Below are 20,000 nucleotides of genomic sequence, written 5' to 3' on the forward strand. Positions count from 1 at the left end.
ATAAGATGAGAGAGAGAGAGAGAGAGAGAGAGAGAGAGGAGAGAGAGAGAGAGAGAGAGAGAGAGAGGAGAGAGAGAGAGAGAGGAGGGGGGAGGGGAGTTCTGATATATTATTGCATTATATATTTTTCTAATAAAAAAACGGAGTTCTTTAATGCAAAAAATTACAGTGAAGAAAAAATTATACTTTGTTAAAAATTTACATTAAAAAAAAAACGGTAAATGCTCGGCAAACATTTATTCCAGGATTTTTACCGTTTAAAAACAGATATATTGACGTAAAGGAGTGAAATTACGGTCACCAACTCGTAAAAGATAATAACAAAGTGAGGTAAAATTACGGTCGCCTGTATTTTACTGAAATACGGTTGAGAACTGTATATTTTTACGGAGAATTTCCAATTAAAATTGCGTGTTTTTCTAACAGCGGTGCACATTTGGTAAGTTACCTTTTAAAAAATTTGCAACATCTTTTCCTTGGAATTGAAACAGGAGTTGGATTCTACATCTTGTGATCTTTGCTAGTAGTTTCCGGAAAAAAAAGTCTTATCCGAACATAAAAAGCAATGGGGCCCTCTCTGAAGAAAAAAAAAAAAAAAAAAAAAAAAAGTTTAAGATGTTTCTAATCGACTGTAATTTCCTTGAATTATATACTTATTGTATGGTTAAGAAAGTATAAAAATAATAATTATTTTATATATATATATATATATATATTATATATATATATATATATATATATATATATATATATAAAATATATTATAATATAATATATTCATCGCTTTCTTCTTACCACAATAACCTTTACCACTTTAACGATTAGGAATTATTCATTGAATCAAATCTTGGATACTAAGGTCCCAAGACATCAATACTCTTTTTTTTTTATCTTCCTCTCATTATTATTATTATTATTATTATTATTATTATTATTATTATTATTATTATTTTTATTATTAGATTTGTTGTTGTTGATATTGTATTTGCATTATTCGATAGAAAAGAAAGAATTATTGCTTGATAACAGCGGAATGATTTAGTCAACTCTTAACCCAGGGTAGTCGAGCGTCGTGTGTACTATTAGCCGAGTTCATTTCTTTTAATTTGCTTCTATATGGCCCCATTGTTACAGGCTTACGCCGGGCTGGAAGATGACAAATATAAAAAACGGGTTTGATATCTGCAGACGTTCTGTAACTTTTTGTAACTCATATTTCAGTCGATTGAATTATGGTAAACCGTGAATTTTTTTAGGAGAGATTCTTCAATATATGTGTAATCGCGTGACGCATTAGACTCTCCATTTTCATTTTCATAGTAATGTTACAATTATTCTTTATTATGTAAATTATATCCAGAATTTACACCATTTCTCAAATTTTTTTTTCGCTACACAGTTAGGAAAAAACTATAATTTTTATCGGAAATTCTCGGCAAAAAATATACTGCTCTCAACTGTATTTCAGTAAAATACAGGTGAGCATAATATTTTACCTTATCTTGTTATAATCTTTTACAGGTTGGTGACCGTAATATCACTCATTTACGTCAATATAACAGTTTTTAAAACGGTAAAAATCCTGGAATAAATATGGCCAAATTTTTGCCGTTTTTAATGCAAATTTTCAACAGGTTATCTTGAAGAATTTCACCTAAAAAAAATTCATGGTGCGATATAATTCTCTCTATTGAATTATGACCAATGCTATCCAAAATTTGCGGTAAAAACGGTGAAAACTCTTAAGAAATGTAGCCAGGCATTTACGGTTTTAAAAATTTAAAAATGTATGTATTGACGTAAAGGAGTGATATTACGGTCACCAACCCGTAAAATATTACAACAAAGTTGGGTAAAAATCACGGTCGCCTATATTTTACTGAAATACGGCTGGGAGCAGTATATTTTTTACTGAGAATTTCGGATTAAAATTACGGTTTTTTTTTTAAGTGTAACAGTACTAAAAAAATTATACCATTCATATCTTAACGAATAAAAATAATTTTGGCTGTTTTGAAACCAACTTTAGAAGTTCACACTAAGCCTCTCATTTCTATTGAAATTATAAAACCTACAGATATATTTTCGCTGATGGTATTATGTTTCTTTACTTCCTAATGCATCCCGAGGTAACGAATCAGGGGTCTACAATACCGTAGAGTTTTTCGTTTTGTTGTTACAAGCTGTAAAAAACTCTGAGAAACTTTAGTACAGTACATAGTTTCTTTATATAAGTAATCTCAGATGTTTATGTACAGAAAAATAATAATGAAAACATTCTGACTTAGTATTAGATGTGTTTATTTATTTTATAGTTTTCCCGTCATTAAAAAAAAAATAGATATATATATCCATATATCTTTTTTTTTTTTTGGTTTAACAAATTTATACGTAGATAAAACCGCTAAAGATGTTAATAGCATAACCTGGATTTATATCTATACTATGAAAACTTGAAAATAAATAATTTAATCGTAAAAGCAAACGAGAACAGATATAAGAGAACGAAGAATTCACGAAGCCTCTTAAAATAAGGAGAATTTCAGGATAACTTCAGAAGGCATTTCGCCCATTTTGGCTGCGCAGATACCAACCCTTATGCCCGTGCCATGTCGGTCAAGTTTGGACATAATCATAAACCCGAAAAGGTGGGGTAGGGGGGTAGTGGGGAGGGAGGGATTGCTTTTCGGGGGGGGGGGGGGGGGCAAATCCTAGACCCTTCGTATGTTGATCCCCTGTGTAAAAATTCCTCCTTCTAGATGCTGTGGGCGGATCCTACATTGCATGGCAGATTGGATAAGAAGTGGGCGGGGCTATGGCATTGGCTTCGTCCGAAGAGGAAAAGTTTGATCGATACCCTTTTTATTTTTTGCCTTATATTTGCAATAATGTCTATATTAACGACCCCAATTGCAAATATTTGGTTCTAATTGGTGATGGCAATGGGCAATGCAATCTTGCAGTAAATGGAAATGCCAATCGATGGAACTTGATGTAAAATTGTTTGAATTCATGCGAATTTGTCTAAGGTATATCTGATTGCGACGACGCATGCGCAGAGGGCGGAGCGTAGGAGTGCCGATACATGACAGCATGTGCGAAGACCGCCTACTCAGTCACCGCGCGGACGTCACTCATCGCAGTTCTTTACAACTCTCGCTTACGAGTGCAACGAACACGTGGTAGGGCGATGCCGTAATTTTTCGTTCTAAAAGATTTACGAGAATCTTAGATTTTTCGAGCATTTTTATCTGTGATTTACTAACAATAGCATAAAGTCTGTGTTCGTTTTTATCTAAAAACGAATAAGGAAACATTTGACATTTTTAAATTGAAGATCCGAGGTAATATCTTTCTACTGGCGTCATCGGAGAGAAGACTTCAGGATGAATAGGATCCCTTTCTGAAATATAGTCCCACGAATCCCTACAAAGGTGAGTTCAGGATTCTAGTTTAAGTGATAAGATAAATCTGCAAATAGCATTTTGATAGATTTTATTGACCTATCAAGTAGAAAATATAGATTCTTTGGATTTATTCAAGAGATTTTGAATTAGATTTACAATCCAATTGTTCTATTTACTCTGTTCTGGAAACTTCAAATTGTATGAATTTTCTAAAAGTCAGCTTTTACATCAACAGTAACATTTGAAAATGAGAGAATTTTATGGAATTATGCAGAAGTTGGAAATTATTTGAATTTATTCAATAGATTTTGAACTAAATATACAATCCAATTGTTCTGGAAACTGTAAATTGTATGTATTTTCAAGAACTCAACTTTTAAATCTACATTAAAAAAAAAAAATTGGATATGTGGTTTTTTTATTTTATTGCAAGCGATTTCAACATTCGGTGTCGGAAATAAATTATATAATAAAAATTCAATAATTCAAATGAACGTGAGTTAGGCATAAAATCTTCATGTACGGAATCCTGATTATGACAAATAATAGCAGAAATAAATCAGATTGCCTAAAGATGTCGGCATATAATTGATTGTGTTGAAAAGCAGATGCGATGAATTTATTGATATAATAATAGGAAATTTAATATGAACACGAAGGTAGGTTACAGTAGAAATATAGATATTATAATTATGACGTAGTATATAACAGTAATTAACGAAGGAGTATGTGTGTATATATATATATATATATATATATATATATATATGGCGAAATCTAACTGAGGCCCTTTGCGGCAATAGGCGTAGGAGGTGATGATGATGATATATACATATATACTGTGTATATATATATGTATGTGTATATATATATATATATATATATATATATATATATGTGTAATTATTCTTGGTAATCTATATAGACGTTTCTATGACCAACTAACACAGCGATATATGCATACATACAAGTCAACATACGTTCGAATACTAACCAAAATTCATGAAAAATTAAAACAAAACGAATTAGAATATCCGGAATACGGAAGAATGAAACTGGGAAAGCGGCGTAAATAATTATTCTTATTATTATTAGCATTATTATGCTCATAATGATTAATCAAAGTAGCAGATATTTACCCATTTAATCATTACCAAGGATTAGTTAATAAACAAATCATAATGAATATCAAGCGTTTATAAATGTTCATTTTATTAAGGATGAAAATACCAACGAAATGTCACTATCCTTAATGAATTCTAAGAATTGGAAGAATTGTAAATATTATAGAATGGAATTGTATATAATATTCAGGCTTTAAGCCGAACACTGGGGCATCAAAGAACATTCAACGCTGTATAATGCAAAATTAAAAACCCATACCCATAATCTCACAATTGGTATTTTAACTTCTGAATCCAGTCACACAACTTTCATATAATAATATCTAAATGCAAAATAAAGAGATATTAAAAGGATTAAATAAACTAATAAAATTAATTAGAGCTCATGATATAGACACTGTAGAGGATATGCAGTAAGTGCGGCGTAGCCAGTGATTTCAGTCTTCTGGAAGCGTTTGCGGTTAAATAACCGTAATTCTAATCGGAAATTCTCCGTAAAAATATACTGATAGCCGTATTTCAGTGAAATACAGGCGACCATAATTTTCACCCTACTTTGTTATTATCTTTTACGGGTTGGTGACCGTAATATCACTATTTTACGTCAATATATCCGTTTTTAAAACGGTAAATACCTGGCAATATTTATTCTAGGATTGTTACCGTTTTTAAGGCAAATTTTTAACAAGGTTGTAAAGGTTGTAGAGACTGTTCAATAATCATTAGATGACGCTAAAACCATTGATTAGAAATGTGTTTGTTATAACCTTGAAGAAATCAGCTCCTTAATATCGAAAGGTAGGGGAGGAAATGCATGTCCATACCACCAAAAGGTTTAAAGGCCGCCCATGAATGACAGAGGCAAGGGACAGTGCCATCGCCCTAGCAAGCATGACAATGCTCAAGAGACCGTCCATATATACATATGATCAGCGCCCAAGCCCCCTCTCCCCCAAAGGTAGGACCAAGGAGGGCCAGGCAATTGCTGTTGACTCAGCAGATAAACCTATTGGCTCCCCTAAACCACCCATCCTTAGCTCACAAGGATGGTGAGATTGCGGCGACCCAAGAAACTAACGAGTTTGAGCGGGACTCGAACCCCAGTCTTGCGTTCAACATTCAGGGACGTTACTACATCGGCCACTTTCATTCTCCGCGGAGTAAGCGAGAGACTCCAACGTGAGGCCTAGGCGCGGATGGGGATAGCCAGCGACAATCTCCTACGGTAGGTAAGGCTGATATTCAGGGCATTCCGGATACGGTTACTTTTCATTTTACTCTAAGGACTGCTTATCTGGCCCTATATAGAAGAACCCTACTTTCTACCCTGTTAAAAATTTGTCGTAAACATACGATAAAAAACCTGGAATAAATGTTGCCAGGCATTTACCGTTTTAAAAAGGGATATATTGACGTAAAGAAGTGATATTACGGTCATCAACCCGTTAAAGATAATAACAAAGTAGGTTAAAAATTACGGTCGCCTGTATTGTACTGAAATACGGCTGTGTATTTTTGCGAAGATTTTCCGTTTTTTTTTTTAACAGTGTACAGGACCTCCACGGTCGTTTCATAATGTTCATTCGGGAGCATTTAGCATTTCACAATGCGTATTGCTCGCTTACTGTTAGATCATCACAATCCAAGCATTCGCTGAAAAAGTCTTCAACTTCCTCTTGGAAGCCTTAATATCCTCAACCATCGTTCTCTAGTCTTGGGTAGTGCCATAGCCTCTGTACCATAGTCTTCCACTGTTTTGGGTTAGAGTTCTCTTGATTGAGGGTACACTTGGGCACACTATTCTATATTATTTCTCTTCCGCTTGTTTTGTTAAAGGTTTTATAGTTTATATAGGAGATATTTATTTTAATGTTGTTACTGTTCTTAAAATATTTTATTTCCCCCTTTTTCCATTCCTAACTGGGCTATTTTCCCTGTTGGAGCCCATGGGCTTATAGCATCCTGCTTTACCAACTAGGGTTGTAGCTTAGCAAGTAATAATAATAATAATAATTATTCAGATGTCTCGTGGGAGCCTATTGTATAGTCTCGGGGCCGCATATTTAAAAGGCTCTAGAGCCTACAGCAGACACGTATCTAGGTTCTAATAGTTTGAAACTATCTGTAACCATTATCGTGTCAGGACGATTTGTTGGCTGCGCAATATGTAGAAATTCTCTAAGATATTTTGGACGACCAGTTCTGATAACTTGGTGGGTTATTGTACAAATTTTAAATTCAATTCTCGCTTTAATCGGCAGTCAATGTAGATCAAAAAGTATAGTTACGTCATATTTATAAATTAAGAAACTTATGGAGATGTTTTAGATGAAGTAAAATAAGAAATGTTACATTTTTACTTATTTTTAGAATTAGTAACGGAGAAAATCTTAAATTCTGTGGTATTCACTATTAAGAAAGGCAAAATTCAGAAGAACGATTAATAAAATGAAATAAAAAATAAAAATCTGTGGTATTCACTATTATGAAAAGGAAAATTTTGGAAAACAATAAATGTAGAAAAGAATTTTTTTTTTTTGCGGCATTCACTATTAATACAGGCAAAATTTTTGAAAACAATAAATGCAGAATAGAAAAAAAAATCAAATTTTGTGGTATTCGCTATCATGAAAGGCAAAATTTTGGAGAACGGGCATTAAAAAGAAAATTGAATTTGCTATTTGTGAAAAGAACAATACCCAAAATAATGAATTCTTCATAGATAGTACAGTTTCTGTCTTTTATTCAGCTCTAACCTTTTTTTTCTATATATTCTTATTTATTACTTGGCTCGGGCTACTGAAGTGTTGAGAGTAGGCCTACCTGACAGTTGCTTTTTTTTATTTTATTATATTTTCTATAAACGAGTATTCTTGTTTACTACTTCGCTTAAGTTACTGAAGAGCCGATAGTAGGCCTATCTATCAATTGCTGTTGTTTTTGTTTCATTAATATTCTCTACATATTCTTGTTGATTATTTCACTCGGGTTACTGAAGTGTCGAGAGTAGGCCTATGTATCAATTGTTTTATATATATATATATATATATATATATATATATATATATATATATATATATATATATATATATATATATATATATACGCTTGTTGATTACTTCGCTTGGGTTACTAAAGTGCCGAGATTAGGCCTACCTGACATTTTTTATTATATTTTCTAATTATTTTTGTTTATTACTTCGCTTGGGATACTGAAGTGCCGAGAATAGGCCTACCTGATAATTGTTTTTTGTTTTTGTTTTATTTTATTACTCGAGTGCCATATGTTGATGAGATCATGATGAGGGGTAGATGGTGATGGTTTGGGCATGGTTTCTTGCCCCCCCCCCCCCAAGAGAGATTAGTTCACCAAACCTTCAACTGGGCTCCACAACGCACTAAAAGAGATGGAAGACCTAGGTCCACATGGCTGAAGACTATGACGCGTGAAGTAGGAGATGATGAATGAAGAAGTATTGAATTAAAAGTTCATGATAGACGACTGGCGCGATCTAACCGAGGCCCTTTGCGTCAATAGGTGTGAAAGGAGATGATGATGATGATATTTTATATATATTCATGTTGATTACTTTGCTTGGGTTACTGAAGAGCCGAGAGTAGGCCTATATGAAAATTGGTTTTTTTTTTTCCAAAATTTACTTTCAACGGCTTTGTGGAGCATGACACTGTCTTCTGTTCAAATTTTGATCGGGATGAAAGTAAAGAAGGTATCACTAATGGCAGGTTTTACAGTTGTTACGTAAATTAATAGTATTATCATTATTCATCAACACTAACAAGGATTCACACGAAGGAGGTAAAAAATTATAAAAATTAACAAAACAAACTTTTTAACATCAATATAATCAAGTTTACTATGACAAAAACTCTGCACTTTATAATAGATAATAAGCAATTATCATTAAGAGAAAATATTTAAAATTTACCGTAAAAACGATACAAATCCTGGAATAAATGTTGCCAGGCATTTACCGTTTTAAAAACGGATGTATTGACGTTAAGGAGTGATAATACGGTCACCAACCCGTAAAAGATAATAACAAAGTAGGGTAAAAAATTATGGTCGCTTGTATTTTACTGAAATACGGCTGAGAACAGTATATTTTTACGGAGAGAAAACACTATTCCCGAAAATAAAAAGGTTTGCGAAATCTTGTTACAAAATTATTATTAGATTTCACAAATCAATGAAGTTATGCGCAAATGAGTTGCTGAAATCAATGAAATTATGTGCAAATGAGTTGCTGAAATCAATGAAATTATGCGCAAATGAGTTGCTGAAATCAATGAAATTATGCGCAAATGAGTTGCTGAAATCAATTAAATTATGCGCAAATGAGTTGCTAAAATCAATGAAATTATGTGCAAATGAGTTGCTGTAATCAATGAAATTATGCGCAAATGAGTTGCTGAAATCAATGAAATTATGCGGAAATTAGTTGCTGAAATCAATGAAATTATGCGCAAATAAGTTGCTGAAATCAATGAAATTATGTGCAAATGAGTTGCTGAAATCAATGAAATTATGCGCAAATGAGTTGCTGAAATCAATGAAATTATGCGCAAATGAGTTGCTGAAATCAATGAAATTATGCGCAAATGAGTTGCTGAAATCAATGAAATTATGCGCAAATGAGTTGCTGAAATCAATGAAATTATGCGCAAATGAGTTGCTGAAATCAATGAAATTATGCGCAAATGAGTTGCTGAAATCAATGAAATTATGTGCAAATGAGTTGCTGAAATCAATGAAATTATGCGCAAATGAGTTGCTGAAATCAATGAAATATCGATAAGAAATGACCACGTGAAATTATATGTAAATTATATGATATAATGAGTTTTTTTTTTAGCAAAGCAATAGATGGTCATTTAATGTTTCAAAGCGTGGCCAAAACGGCAAAACAAAAGATGGCCATTTCATATGTCAAAGTGTGGCCAAGACGGCAAAGCAATAGGTGGCCATTTGATATTTCAAAGTGTGGCCAAAACAGCAAAGCAATAGATGGCCACTTAGTATTTCAAAGTGTGGCCAAAACGGCAAAGCACAAAATGGCCCTTTGCTATTTCAAAGCATGGCTAAAACGGCAAAGCAAAAGATGGCCATTTGATATTTCAAAGTGTGGCCAAAAGGGCAAATAAATAGATGGCCACTTAGTATTTCAAAGTGTGGCCAAAACGGCAAAGCAAAAAATGGCCTTTTGCTATTTCAAAGCATGGCTAAAACGGCAAAGCAAAAGATGGCCATTTGATATTTCAAAGTGTGGCCAAAAGGGCAAAGCAAAAGGTCATTTAGTATTTCCAGGTGTGGCCAAAAGGGCAAAGCAATAGATGGCCACTTAGTATTTCAAAGTAGGGACAAGACGGCAAAGCAAAAGATGGCCATTTGATATTTCAAAGTGTGGCCAAAAGGGCAAATAAATAGATGGCCACTTAGTATTTCAAAGTGTGGCCAAAACGGCAAAGCAAAAAATGGCCTTTTGCTATTTCAAAGCATGGCTAAAACGGCAAAGCAAAAGATGGCCATTTGATATTTCAAAGTGTGGCCAAAAGGGCAAAGCAAAAGGTCATTTAGTATTTCCAAGTGTGGCCAAAAGGGCAAAGCAATAGATGGCCACTTAGTATTTCAAAGTAGGGACAAGACGGCAAAGCAAAAGATGGCCATCTAATATTTCAAGTGTGGCCAAAACCGGAAAGCAATATATAGGCATTTGAAATTATTTACTGATTGATTTGGAGTTCTCCGGCATCCTGACATCGGAGGTCATTGACGGCGATATCGTTAATCATAAATAAAGGATACAAGAATATTCAATTTTAAACCATAGAAGCAAATATGTCATGATAAAAAGTTAAACAGCTTTCTGAAATTAACCTAAAAATGCTGCTAGCATTGTACGACACATCATGTCCAAGAATCTTGGCAGGGATGAACCTGCCCTCCTCACCTCGAGCCTCAAACAGATATCTATTTCTTTCCGTGCTATAAGTCGGGCATTCAGTCAACAAATTCCTCACTGTTAAGGGTATCAAACAGACGTCGCAATATGGCTGGTGTTGGCCAGTTAGCAGAAATTCACGTGTCATCCGAGTGTGACCAATGCGGAGACGACAAAGAGTCGTCTCCCATTTTCGGAGCATCATGTTATACCTCAAAGGGGATATGACATTCGTTATTTCCCACATCTTATTTTCAACTGAACTATCCCAATGGTGTCGCCAATTATTATGAATCAAATTCTTAATTGTAGGTAAAATATTAGTACAGGGAATGGGATACCTTCTTGGTAGCAACTCGGCTACAACATTCGTTGCTAGTGAATCTGCCTCCGCATTTCTAGACACAACTACGAAACCCAGCAAAATCGAATTGTTATACCTTTCAGGCCAATAATCAAAAGCCACTCTAAAATCTTTAAAACTAAATGGGTTACTAGAATTAAAAACTTCTAAAGCTTGTAGGGCACTTCTTGCATCACTAAAAATGGTAAAATTGACCTCCTCTTTTATTACTATTATTATCATTATTACTTGCCAAGCTACAACCCTAGTTGGAAAAGCAGGATGCTATAAGCCCAGTGAGGAAAGGAAGTAAGAGAAGCAAATACCAATTAAAATAAAATATTTTAAAAACAGGAACATTAAAATAAATATTTCATAAATAAACTATAAAAACTTTAACAAAATAAGAGGAAGAGAAATAAGATAGAATAGTGTGTCCGAGTGTACCCTCAAGCAAGAGAACTCTAACCCAAGAGAGTGGAAGGCCATGGCACAGAGACAATGACACTACCCAAGAGTGGAGAACAATGGTTTGATTTTGGAGTGTCCTTCTCCTAGAAGAGCAGCTTACCATAGCTAAAGAGTCTCTTCTACCCTTTAACGCTATTTTCTCAAAAACAGTTAGTATGCCATATAGTTCGGTAGTAAATAAGGAAGATAAGAGAGGAAGTGCACCTCTATAATTGAAATAACTACTATATACTATAAATCCAACGCCAGCAATAGAATTGGAGCCATCAGTATATATATAAAAGTCGATTCCCTGTGTTCTTCGACATGTTCCATAAAAAGAGATCTGGCTTCTAAATCAGTCATATTCTTTTTTATACTAATAAAATATTCACAAAATAAATATCTCTGGTAATTTCCATGGAGTGGTTGGTAATATCCTAAATGGAAGAACTCTATTTTTCGCTATATCAAGAGTGTTTATTAATTGTTTTACCAGAAAACTACGAGGTTAAGGAGATTTTGGATGTAACTCAAAATATCTACAATGACTTACAAAGTTTGCAGACTGACAGGCTAAAGATTTAGGAAGTCTTTGCAACCTAAACCAATACCAAATAATATAAGACTTTCGGTAAAGGTCTAAAGGTAATTCTCCAGCGTCTTCAAGGAGACTTGAGATAGACGAAGTTCTCAACGCTCCTGTGGACCATCTGATACGAGCATGATGTACAGAATCTAATATCTTTAATCGGCTTGTGGTGGCTGAGGAGTATATTTCACACCCATCATTAATTTTTTGAAAAAAAATTGAAGCCTTGTATAATCTTAAAATAGTTTTGGGACAATACTTTTAAAAGATTCAGAGCCTGAAGACATTTAGCTTTTAACGCCTTTAAGTGAGGTACCCATGTAAGCCTACAATCAAATATCAATCTTAAAAATCTAGCTTCAATTACATATGGGATCCGTTGACCTTTATTGTATATATCCGGTTCTGGATGTACTCCCCAAAATACGACAGATATGGACAATAACAGTTTTGCTTGTCGAAAACTTGAATCCATTCATATCAGCCCAGTGAATAATTTTGTCAATTGAGAGTTGTAGTTTTCTCTCAACCACCGACATTCTAACTCCAGCAAATGATATAGAGATCATCTACAAGTAGTGTTGAGAGAATAACTTGGGGAATGACGGAGGATATCCCATTAATGGCTAGTGCAAATAGAGTTACACTTAGCACACTACCCTGGGGAACTCCTTCCTGACAATTCCTCTCTGAAAGAGTTTCCCCCCCTTTCAATCGAAAAAAATCTGTGTGAAACAAATGATTGAATAAACAATGGTAGCTCTCCTCTTAAAGGTTTAAAAGCCACTCATGAATGGTAGAGGCAAGAGACAGTGACACTGTGGTTAGCAGACAAAACGGTTAATTTTACATTAGCGATATACCATATTTTCTTGAAGGCCGCACATGAATGGCAGAGGCAAGGGACAGTGGCATTGCACTAGCTAGCACGACAATGCTCTAGAGACTGACCATATATACATATGATCAGCGCCCAAGCCCCTCTTCAACCAAGCTAGGACCAAGGAGGGCCAGGCAATGATTCTTGATGACTAGCAGATAAACCTATAGGCTCCTCAAACGCCCCATCCTTGACTCACAAGGATGGTGATGTTGCAGCCACCAAAAAAACTAACGAGTTTGAGCACAACTCGAACCCAAGTCTGGCGTTCACCAGTCAGGGACATTACCACATCGGCCACCACAACCCCAATTCATGAATGGTTTTAAGTATACCATATCTCCAAGCAGTATCATATGCATTTTCAAGGTAAAAATAGACTGTTACATGGTGCTGTTTGGAAGCAATGGCTTCACAAATAGAGGAGTTAAGTCGTATCAACACAGTCGGTGAATGCATTTTTCTAAATCCACACGGGATAGGTGATAAAATACCCCTCTTTTCCAAGTACCAAATCAGTCTTTCATTGACCATCTTCTCTCTGATCTTACATAACATGTCAATGCAACTGGTCGATAGTTTATGGCTAAAAACTTATCCTTACCAGGTTTTAAAAAAAGACTAAGATGATAGCTAGTTCCCAAACACTTGGATAACTATGATCATGCCATATTCTGTTGATAACGCTTAAAATAAATAACTCAGTATTAACAGGTACATGTTTAATCATTGTATATGGAATTCCACCAGGTCCAGGGGCTGTATCATTACACACGTAAGTGCAGAATCAAATTCTCTTTCAGTAAAAGATTCTTCCTTTCCTGTTGCAAAATTTAAATTATTTTGTTCTTCACTGGTGACCAGGAGCTGCTTCACATTTCCATGATACATTTGAGAAATAATCAGCCAGGGAATTGCTAACCTCAGTTGCTCCAGTCACATATTGACCATTCACCTTCAACACTGGTGGTGGGTTGGGGGTAAATTTTCCTGCTATCTTTTTTACTTTCCTCCATACAAAAGATGGCGGTGTTCTACTGTTGACTGAAGAAACAAAAGATACCCATTGGTACCTAGTTTCTTTCAGGGCACGACGGAACTGTGCTCTGCAATTTTTGTGTATTGTAAAATTCTGCTCAGTACGGCGTCTAAGCAATTTAGTCAAATTCTGAAGACCAACACGGGACTGGTCGTCGTTTGAATAACCCTGTGGTTTTGGGAATCGAATTGATTCCTGCTGTATGGAGAGTTTCATTCAGTATGTCTATGGCATCATCAACCCTTTCAAACTGTTCTGCATTCCCCTCAATTTCGCTAAACTCCTGAAATCTATCCCAGTCTGCCTTGTCAAGGTTCTATCATGGCGATCTCTGCAAAGGTGGATTATAATTTGTATTTATAATAATTGGAGCATTATCACTAGTATGCCAATCATCTGACGTTCTCCATTCGAGAAAGCAGTTGGAGCTTGCAATTGAAAGGTCAATGCATGATAGGGTATCTGTCTAAACATGAAAGTGTGTGGGCTCTCCTGTATTAAGGAGTCAGAGTCCTCATTTTCCACAATTGATGATATAATATTGCTCATCGTGTTTTCTAAAACATCACCCCATAAAGGATGTCTACCATTCAAACCTCCAAGTAAAATAAAAGGTTGAGGGAGTTGTTGAATCAACTCTACTAAATTAACATACAAAATGTTATCATTTGGAGGCAAGTAAAGAGAGCAAATTGTATATTTTCTCCCTATATCAATCTGTACAGCCATTGCCTGCAGAGGTGTACGAATAGACAAAGATATTTGGGGAACATCTCGACGAACGTATATGCGACTTCCGCCACGACTCCCTACTTGGTGATCATATGGTGTCCTATATGTAATATATTCACGAGGACAGGGAGTATTATCATCAAGTTTGCTCTCTTGTAGACATATAATTATGGGGTAGTGTCATGAATGAGGAGCTTAAGTTCATATTTGGCCCTTAAACCCTGACAATTCCATTGAAAAATAGAGGAAACAACAATGGTTTATTTTCTGGATGAAACTTCCAATTAGCAGGTTTTGGTTTAAAATCATTTCCTGTAGGTTTCTTAAAAGAGGGTCTTGATAAATTAGGTTTTACATTTGTCTCTGTCATGTTCTTTTGATCTAATTGTTGAGTGGGATGGTGGACATCAACTTGAATTTTGGATTAAGTTGTTTTCATGTTGATCTGAAATATCAACAGACAAAACATCATACCTATTTGATGTCATAACTTTGGTGTTCTTAATGGAAGGGGTTAAGAGAGATGGAGGTCTCTCTCTTTTCCAATTACAAGGTGGCGATTTATCAGGTTTTGGCATCTTCCCAATACAGATAATACAGATGCACCTGATAACTGAGTTTAAATCCCTGTCCACACAATCGAGCATGCCCGACCGGCAAACAGTGATACCAGACCACAATAGTTAGTGAAAATGAGGGTTAATGACGTCAGAAGCGGGAAAACCACAGACAGGGATCTGGCATCATATAGTGTTGCCAGATCCCTGCCATTAGTTTTCCCGCCTCTGACGTCATCAACCCTCATTTTCACTAACTATTGTGGCCTGGTATCACTGTTTGCCCGTTGGGCATGCTCGATCGTGTGGACAGGGCTTTAGGTGAAACCTCTATCATATCAGGCAAAGACAGAGCCTGAGAAAGATTAGTATTTTCTTGTGTAATAGTGGAAAAATGTTTAATAGAGGTTGGCAAAGACTTAGGTGGTTTTATTCTTGTCCCATCATGCAGATTGTTACCAGAAAATGGCGTATTTTTTTTTTTTTTTTTTTTGTGAACCACTGGCAGTAATAGGAGGGCTAGATGTCTCCTGCAGTAATTTTCCTCCTGATTTCGGTGTCTTGGCATAGCTTGTTGATTTATTTAACAGTCTCTGGGAGGGCACAACCACCTCTATATCTTTATCTATCCAATCTTCGGGTTTGTACACATCGAGATCTTTAGGTCCCCATCATACAGAACACCCTTTTATGTTCATATTATTAATTTTAATATTCATAATATTACACATTGCATTAAATGCTTCATCATGAGTGTCAAAGGATATAAAAGAATCCCATTTGTATTCTTCGAGTCACATATTTATCTCTCTGAATAAGCCGTAACGTTCAAATGCTTTATATATCACATCATAAACTGTCTAATTCGATTTGGGTAACATGCAGGATTTTCAATGTTCCCGAGTTGCCCAAATTTCTTGATTTTCGAGTAGTGAAAATGGTCCTTTTCAGTTCCAAAGTCGTCAACAGTACCCGGGGGGAGGAGGATCAGCATATCCATGGGATGGAGAATTATTTTTCGAAGCGTCCATCGGTTTTATGGACAAATTGTGTCAACACGAGAATAGTTACAGATGGCTTCAAACTACTGGAACCTAAATATATGTCTACTGTAGGCTCCAGACCCTTTAAATATGCGGCCCTGAGACTATACAATAAGCTCGCACGAAACATCCCAATGATTGAAGACATTAAGGCTTCCAAGAGGAAACTGTAGACTTTCTTATATCATCAGTCATACAACAGTGACGATGTAACAGTAAATGAACAATACGTGATATGAAATGTTAAATACTCTGACCGAATAAAGTAAAACGACAGTGGAGGTCCTGTAGAGAGTGGGGTTCCCCTGCAGTATGGGACCGGAAAAGCAGCCGTCAAAGTAAAGTAGGTTTTATTTTGTGTTGTTGTTTGTTAGGTTGGTTTACCTGCTTGGGAATAATAAGAGAGTATCCTACATTAGAAAGGATATTTGCATTTTCCACTATTGGCACGATGAGAGTATACCTCCCAGATGGTCCATTCCAAACCATACCCGTGTTATAGTACCAAAACAATTCTTCACTCAAGGGGTTAACTACTGCATTATAATTGTTCAGTGGCCACTTTCCTCTTGGTAAGGGTAGAAGAGACTCTTTAGCTACAAGCAAGCAGCTATTCTAGGAGAAGGCCACTCCAAAATCAAACCAGTGTTCTCTAGTCTTGGGTAGCGCCATAGCCTCAGTACCATGGTTTTCCATACTATTCTATCTTGTTTCTCTTCCTCTTGTTATTTTGAAGTTTTTATAATTTAACTATGAAAGATCTATTTTAATGTTATTATTGTTCTTAAACTTCTCTTGTCGTTTATTTCATTACTTCCTTTCCTCACTGGGCTATTTTCCTGTTAGAGCACTTGGGCTTATAGCATCCTGCTTTCCCAACTGGGTTGTAGCTTAGCAAATAATGATACCAATAATAATAATAATAATAATAATAATAATAATAATAATAATATAGAGGCACAGGTGTAAGCTGAACCCGCCTGTTAGGACTGAGACCAATCAACTATGGAATCATCCTCCCCATATCTGTAATGATGGGCTTCCGGCCAGAAAAAAAAGATTAATACAGATAAACGATGAATTCAGATAATATACAATAAAGAGATGTTGAAATTAGTGAGATACCTTTCCAAGGAGTTACGATTCTCGGATTGATATGGGAAAGGCGAAAGAGGAGAGCCGTTCTATAAATTTATTTTAAGTTTATTATTTTTTATAGTTTTTTGGTGAGTCAGAACTTCTTCAAAGATTATTTGCATAATTTGTAAAAATATACGAACATTTCAACAAGTGCAGATTTGAAGCCTTTAAATGATAATCATACTGTATTGGTAAGAACTAGAAAGTTAGAGTAAAAAAAAAAAACATAGCTATTGATGATATAAAAAGAGACTAAAAAATCTTAAATATTTCTGGGTCTTGTTTCCAGTAATTTTTTGGGTCTTGTTTCCAATAGTTTTCTGGGTCCTGTTTCCAGCACCTTTTTGGGTTTTTTGTCTGGTAATATTCTGAGCCTTGTTTCCAGTACTTTCCTGGGTCTTGTTTCAGTGCTTTTCTGGGTCTTGTTTCCAGTACTTTTCTAGGTTCGTTTCCAGTACCTTTTTGGGTCTTGTTTCAGGTAATATTCTGGGTCTTGTTTCAGTGCTTTTCTGGTTCTTGTTTCCAGTACTTTGTCTGGGTCTTGTTTCCAGTACTTTTCTGGGTGTTTCCAATACTTTTCTGGGTCTTTATTCCAATAGATTTCTGGGTCTTGTTTCCAGTACTTTGTCTGAGTCTTGTTTCCATTACTTTTCTAGATTCGTTTCCAGTACCTTTATGGGTCTTGTTTCTGGTAATTTTCTGGGTCTTGTTTCCTGTAATTTTTCTGGGTCTTGTTTCCAGTACTTTTCTGGGTGTTTCCAATACTTTTCTGGGTCTTTATTCCAATACATTTCTGGGTCTTGTTTCCAGTACATTTCTGGTTCCTGTTTCCAGTAGTTTTCTGGGTCTCGTTTCCAGTACTTTTTCCTGGTCTTGTTTCCAGTGCTTTTCACGATCTTGTTTTGTAGTACCTTTTCTGGGTCATGTCTCCAGTACCTTTTGGATTTCGTTTCCAATACTTATTTATGTCTTTATTCCGGTACTTTTCTGGGCCTTGATTAAAAAATCAATGTAATATCATTTTCTAAGAGATGATTGTTAAGCCCATAATTAATCTTCTGTTTCATCCTGTTAGAAATGGCCTGGTTGTATCAACTCATAAAAAAAAAGAAAAAAAAAGCTTCGTTAAGTGTTTTGCATATTCAAATTTAATTATCTGATCAACGAAAGTAGAATATAATGCGTATAAAATTTTAATACATAATATTACGTGTACGGTCAGTAATTTCAGAACTGAATATTTTCTCGGTAACAAAGTTGAATTTAGCTGGAATTTTTCATAATTAAAGGGCCTGATTTGTTCTTTGGAAACGAATTCTAAATTAAGCACGATGAAGTTAGAGAAGATGGACAGCTAAGTAGAAAGAAACCAAAGTGAAGGAACCACACGTAAAAGGCAAAATGCAAAATACAATTAGAAACGGAGTTACTCGCTCCAAAGAAACTTGGGAAATTTCTAAAATAAACATCGAAAAACATTAAATCCTTTTGTAATTTAATATATCAAGACATACTTTATGATACAAGGAGTTTGATTTAATGTTACAGGACGATAAATGTGTTTTTTATAATAAAAATATTAATATCATGAATTCTTGAGTTTAGAACCCATTGGGTGATTTGGTATATGTTTGTCGATTTGATTACAGGTCATTTAATACCCTTAACAGGTCAAAGGTCTCTCTACGAATTAACATATTTCATATTAATTTTATCCCTTCAAACCAGCTTCTCTTGTTAAAATATATTACGTACAGTTGGCCACAAGAATTAATGCAACACCTCGCTCCGAGGAGGTGCAAACTGTCACACCCTTAAGCTAGAATCACACTAAGTTTTTTTTCCCCGCCAGCAGCAAGCCGTTGCTGCCCAAAATGGAAACCACGAGAGCTTGTTGCTCGAGATATTGGCTTCCCAATTGGACGGGAAGCAGCGAGCACAAACTGTGAGCATGACATCGGATGTAAACAAACAAGATGGCGGCTGCTAATAGGACGTGCTCTTGCTTGGTAATTTTGAGTCTATCAAGCGTCAAGAGATAATAAAAATCTACTTTGTTCATCCTGTGGTAGTTGTAGAATTCTTCATTTCACGTTATATACCGATAATACATGTTACTGCAAGTTAGAAAATTTCTGGGCGGCGCCATGATGATACCAGCTGATCAGTTCCGTTTAACTTTTTCCTATCTGTTCCTCGAACTGCGAGAGCGTAGTGTGACGCTACAACACACTTTCGCTCGCTCTATCGTCGGCTGGAGGTTGGCGAAAACCTCGAGCAACAATTGACAGCATTATTGTGCAACGACTTTGTTTATAGCTCAGCCTACCAACTCTGCCATCTCTCCTAACACCAACTGTTTGGTAACTCCCCGTGCAGTAAGGGTATACCCAGAATTCCTGTGTCCGACTGTACTTCAATCTGTTCTGAGTCAGATTCCCGCTATCTATAGTTTCAATCATACTTTTCTTGCGGGTAAAAATGCTTAGAATTTGAAACTGTACTGCAGTTGTTAATTGAGGTGATATTGTGTAATTGAAAACTTATATCACGTACAATGTATGATTTAATCAATGTTATTTACTGATAATTGTGTATGAAAATAAGAAATAAGAAATAAAAAGCTTCACAGTTACAGATTAATCTCAGCGTAACTTCCTTCAATGTTTCAATTCCCTTTTACAGTATTTGCTTCCTCTCGGATATTATACGCCATAACTCATTTCGACTACT

General features: G+C 35.4%; 1 protein-coding gene across 1 annotated transcript in view; it reads left to right on the plus strand.

Moving 5' to 3' along the window:
* Positions 1-2,839: 2,839 nt before the first annotated feature.
* LOC137653536 (rhombotin-1-like) overlaps positions 2,840-20,000 on the plus strand; it is a 53,365-nt gene continuing 36,204 nt past the window's right edge. Inside the window, exon 1 of the mRNA XM_068387015.1 lies at positions 2,840-3,434. The gene's annotated coding sequence lies outside the window, so the exon portion shown is untranslated. The remainder of the gene's footprint in view (positions 3,435-20,000) is intronic.

This window comes from Palaemon carinicauda, chromosome 14 (assembly GCF_036898095.1).
Source record: "Palaemon carinicauda isolate YSFRI2023 chromosome 14, ASM3689809v2, whole genome shotgun sequence".
NCBI lineage: Eukaryota > Metazoa > Arthropoda > Malacostraca > Decapoda > Palaemonidae > Palaemon > Palaemon carinicauda.